This window comes from Alexandromys fortis, unplaced genomic scaffold (genome assembly GCF_014885135.2).
Source record: "Alexandromys fortis isolate MF-2015 unplaced genomic scaffold, M_Fortis_MF-2015_v1.1 scaffold_185, whole genome shotgun sequence".
Classification (NCBI taxonomy): Eukaryota; Metazoa; Chordata; class Mammalia; order Rodentia; family Cricetidae; genus Alexandromys; species Alexandromys fortis.
This window is the reverse complement of record NW_026068094.1, coordinates 2,968,347-2,974,015: the sequence shown is the minus strand read 5'-3', so window position 1 is coordinate 2,974,015 and position 5,669 is coordinate 2,968,347.

Here is a 5,669-nt window from a genome sequence, read left to right as displayed (position 1 = left end):
ATGCTTTTACAAGATGTCATTTTATGAAATAAAAATACTTTTAGGCAAAACCTCAGAAGAAGGAAGGTAAGTTACACAACTGATTTCAGTTGTCTGGACCCACAATTAAAGTTCAAGGTTTTGGCATCTTTCTCTTCAATGTGTGTGTATGTGTGTGTGTGTAGAAGAATGAAATTCTCTGTCACCTTCCACAAAACTAACTTCAATTGATCAGGGACCTGGATGTGAAATCTGAAACCTCTAGAAGAAAGCAAAGGCAGTGCCCACATGGATTAGAAAGTCCTTTCTGAAGAAGACGTCCTTTGTTCAAGAATCAAGGCCGCTCTCCTCAAGTGGAACGTCATAAAACTAAAAGCTCCGAGACGGCTAGAGAAACGATCAGTTGGGTTGAGAAGAAACCATAGACTTAGTTAGGGTTTCTGTTACTGGAATGAAACACTGTGACCAAACAGCAAGTTTGGGAAGAAAGCATTTATTTGGATTACACTTCACCATTGCTGTTCATCAGTTAAGGAAGTCAGGACATGAACTCAAACGAGGCAGGATCCTGGAGGAAGGAGCTGATGCAGAGGCCATATATGAGGTCGTCGCCATCCTTCCTCTGATGACTTTAGCTTGTGTCAAGTTGACACACAAAACCACCCAGTACACCGAGAATGCCAGTAAGCAGCACCCCTCCATGGCTCTGCATCAGCTCCTGCCTCCAGGTTCCTGCCCTGACCTAACTTAGGAGATTAACAGTGATATGAAAGTGTAAGTCAAATAAACCCTGTTTATTGTTTTGGTCATGGTGTTTCATCACAGCAATAGGAACTCTAAGACACAATCTCTGATGCATATGGAACACAGCAATGACCCTCAAGGCATGATAACCCTAAAGGTGCAAGAATGGACATATACCTTTTTAGTAAGCAACAGATATCTGATTGAACTTGCATATATGACATATACACATGCCCATATGAGCACATGTATACATATATGAACACAGCACACAAATAAATAAACACATGAAACACAACTATATATGAACTTACATATAAATCTACACATGTAAATAATAATGCATACATACATGTTTAGGTGCGTTTTTTGTGACCCGTGATACTGTCTCTCAAGGCCACACTAATTTATTGTAGTTTACGGAGGAAAACATTTTATTCTCTTTTTGTGCTTTACTGGGCTGTTATAGTCTAAAGTGGCTCCATACATGGTAGAAAGGAGGCTATGAAGGGAGAATTGATTTCTCTGGTGTCCACTCCTTTTGTGCGCTATATCTTTTATTTTTAAATTTTCTCTTTCTTCTGCCATTCTTTCCCTTCTTTATGGTTATGTCTTTAGTCCACAGATATGACCCTCTAAGATTTCTTAGTATTTTGGGCATGCCTGTGTACACACACACACACACACACACACACACACACACACACTGGGGTTGGGGCAGGGGATACGCATGCACTGTGACGGGCAAAGGGAGACTGGTAAAAACCACAAGGCAAGAAGGCCCTGGAGAGGGAAATCTGAAGGAACCCAGAGTGAATGCAAACCAAGTAGAGGTGTTTCTTCCCACAATTAGATACCAAAAAGGTCCATGGGAAGGAGAAGTGAAGGGAGGGGGTTATATATTGGGGATGGTTGATCCTAGGTTATGTAAAAGAGGAACACAGACGAAAACAAAATCAATACAGAGCCCTGGATGCTGGCAAGAGATGCACACATACGTCTTAGACTAGGGTGGACCACCACCAAACAAAACACTCACCACACTTAGCAACTGAGTCAGGTTACTTTAAAAATGAATTTACTTAGAGAACACTTACAGAATTGTATTCTGCTATGAACCAGCAAACAACTAAACTAGAGATGGTCTTCATTAAGTAAATGACACTTCTCTCTCCATTCAACCATGCGTGGTAAGTACTTTTGGGGAACCCGGATGAACTGCTTATGAATATTCACAATTTGGCTCAAAGCTATGTATTTTACATAGAAAGAACTGAGATGCAAAAAGGTGGCATGCTTTCTGTCATGTGATTGCTTTTATCATTTTATTTTTTAAGAGGGCCTCTCACTGTGTAGCCTTAGCTGGCCTGAAAGTAGATACATAAACCATTCTGACTTTGAATTTGTGGTGGTCCTCCTGCCTTTGCCCCTTGACTGCTGGGGTTACAGGAATTCATCACCACATTCAGCTGTAAATTGCCTTAATATTGGTAAACAAATATGTACTATCATACACTATAAATACACATTGTCTATACATAGTACTTGATCCTGGATGCTGTAGGGTAGGGCAGAAAATATTATATATGACCCTCAGAGTGATTATTTATAGCTTATTTGGGGGGAAAATTGACTACTAAGGAGACTGTGTGCCTGAGAGTTGATGGAGGTACTTCTTATCCATCAATTCCTCTCCCCACAGGGTGTGCCTGTGAGTTGATGGAGGCAGTTCTTACCCATCAGTTCCTCTCCCACAGTGTGTGCCTTGCTCAAGCACTGGTGCCCTCTTGAGCACATCTGGAGTTGTCTAACTTCTTACCTTCAGGATCAAACCTCTTCCATCTGTTACCCACGGGCCTGACCCGTGCAGGAGAGCCCTAAAACTCCCTCAGGTTACCTGGCCTCAGATTGCTTCTTGAAGTTTTCTGATGTTTCTGTTTTTGTTATCATGCTTGAGTCCGCACTATGGAGAATGAGGTTCTTTATTCTTGAATGTTCTTCTAAGGAATAGACATGGCTATTTAGTTGTCCAAGTGACAGGCTTTTTTATTTTTTATGTTATGTTTGGGGGGTCATGGGGTCCCCCCAAACCACCATGGAGTCTGCATTCATATGCAAAAGCAAAGAGCCTTCACCATGCATTCGACACAGCAGTGAGGTCAGAACCACTGCAAGGCCAGTTGGGATGAGTTTTTTTTTTTTTTTTTTTCTTAAACCATGACAGAGGTTGGGGGTGAGGGGTTTCTAAGGTTCAGGACCCCTGATTGGCTGACATTTGTCTGGGGTTATCTTGGTGAAATGGGATGGATGTGTGTTGTGTTAAGGGACATCAGGGAATCCTATCTATGATATTTGGAATGTTAGGGATTTTTCCTCGGATGGTCTGTTTCTGGGTGGCGCCTGGATGGTTTCTTAACTGCTGAGCCATCTCTCCGCCCCGCCTGGATGGTTTCTATCAAGCCTGTAGAGCTGGGCCTTTCATTCCCCCCATTCACAACTACTAATGATAGAACCAAATCATGGGTTCTGCTTGCCCAGGGGTTTAAAGGGATGGTATTGGGACCTAAGAACCATTAGCTAACAGATTTTTCTAGGGCAGTGACGATCCTCTGCTACCAGGCTCTGTAGCTCTGACCTTTGAGTACAACCAAATTATAATCCTGAATGACCTCTTTGGTTCTGCATAAAGAACTAATGTGTCTTATCTTATTGTAGAACCATTTTAGTTAATAAATCTACTAATTAACAACTCTGGGCCTGTTTTACTGGCAAGTCAATGGGCATGATAGGTAGCCATTTTGTCCTCTATGCCAGGGAGTGCCCTTGTCTCAGCATTTCATTCTTGGGCGGGGAGAATGGGATGGCATGCTCTTTTGTGTAACTACTTTGAGCTGACATTGGGGCATTGTTATCAGGGCCCAAGAAGGCTGAAAGGCTAGCCAAAGGTAAGTAGGGAATTTAGGCAATGGGGCACCCATCAAAAGCATCTGATTCACTGACTGTGTTGAAGAGACAGGGAGCATTCACATAGACTGGACTGGTCCACATCAGCTCTCAGCAAGCCCAGGCTCACAGTCATTTGGAGCATATTATAGTCCAGCAACTGATGCTTGGATGCGTTAGCTGAGTAGAAACCTGTTGAAACAAGTTTGAACTAGGAACAGAAGTTAAAGTTTATGAACTTAAAGGAAAATATTAATATGAAGCCCTTTAGTAAGACAAACCTGTCTACCTTTTCTCAGCAGAACTTAGTAGTTCTAGAAAAAGTAACTTTTGATTTTACATATGAAATAATCTAACAAGCTGGTTGCAGCCTAGGGGAAGAATCTGGTTGCTTGTTAAGCTGACAAAGTTATAGGTAGCTCAGCTGTCAATAATATCAGAGATCCAAGAAGAATGAATTATATCTGAGTGTAGACCAAGCAGTTTCTGAATTTATTAAAAATGACAGAGACCAGTCCAGTTAACCCTATCCAGGTCCCCAGAGTGTTGGAGGCAGAAGTATCAGAACAGCATCTGTCTTCCCCAGGTCCATAAGGTGAGAGTCTTTTCTGTGGAGGAGCATGGGTAAGACTGTCTTTATTTTGTGTAGGCAAAAGGGGTGTGATCAATTCTCCAGTGTCCTACTGATTGTCCACAGTCTGGCCGGGTCTTAGCAGCAGGTGTTGCATGGGGGCATCTTACCTAGTGGTTAGTGTTGTCAAATCCAGGTGGAGACATCATGGTGCCCCATAATCTTCTTTGGAGACCTTGGGTTACTGTTAGGATCTGGGAGTCCCTGTCTGATATAATAAGTGTTTAAATCAACATTTTAAATGCCATATTCTGCAGATCTCTGAAGTATTTGAGGAATGCCCAGGTATATCTGAATAGACAAACTTTGTTTCTAGTTACTTGTTTTAAGCTTAACTTTGAACATACACAGGGGACTAAGTAAGGATTATCCCTGTAATTAATTACACCAGTACTTAGCATGATTATAATTAAAGAACTTGATCATTTATAAGAATGACTGACTGTTTACTTGTGCTTCCTAATCCTAACAGTCTACAATAGGTTAGCAGTTTCTCTAAGACTAAGACTTTACATTCCATTCCTGTCAGGTTTAGCCCTCAAAATAATGATCTTGAATCGAAGGTCTTGTAGTTTTAAAATAAAACTTTTATATGACCCAGTTTATCCAAATAGCTTAAGCTTAGCAAAGCTTGCAAAGACAAGGAGGCTAGACATACATTCTTAGACCTGAATAGTGAGTGAAGAGAGACATTCTCTAAGCTATTGGCTTTTAACTTTATTATTTTAATGTTTTGATCTTTTAATATAGTTCCCCAAGTTGTGGTGACCCCTCCCAATTATAAACAATTTCTCATTGATATTTCTATTTCAAAACTGCAGCTTTGCAAACATCTGACATGTAGGTGATCTTAGGCTACTCCTGTAAAAAGATTTTCAACCCTCAGTGGATTGAGACCCATGAGCTTAGAAGCTGCTCCAAGCCTTTTGCCAGGCTACTTAGGTCATTGTCTTGCTGCATGACAGGGAATGATCATCCCAGTTTCTGGTTAGCATTTGGTGTTTATGACTGTAACCCTAATTTTTAGTTTTTTTTTTTTAAAATTTTAAGTATTAACAATATAAAACATTTTATAAACTTAGAAATGTTTCAATTTAAATATTTAAAAAACTGTTCTTCAAAAGGTTTAAAATCTCTCAAATGTCTTCCTGCAATATCAAAAATAAAGTACCCTCTTTTACTTTAAGAGGGAGAAAGCACGGCATAACTGCCACGTCCACAGCAGTGACTGCCGTGTAGTGACAAAATGCCTCTGCGCTGGCTTTTGCCTGCTGAAGGATTGGGGTTAGAGCTTCTTGGAGCGAAGCCCCAGGTGGTCCCCCTGGCAATCAGCAGTCCAGAGAGGACCTGATGCCCTAGGCAAATCTCGTAT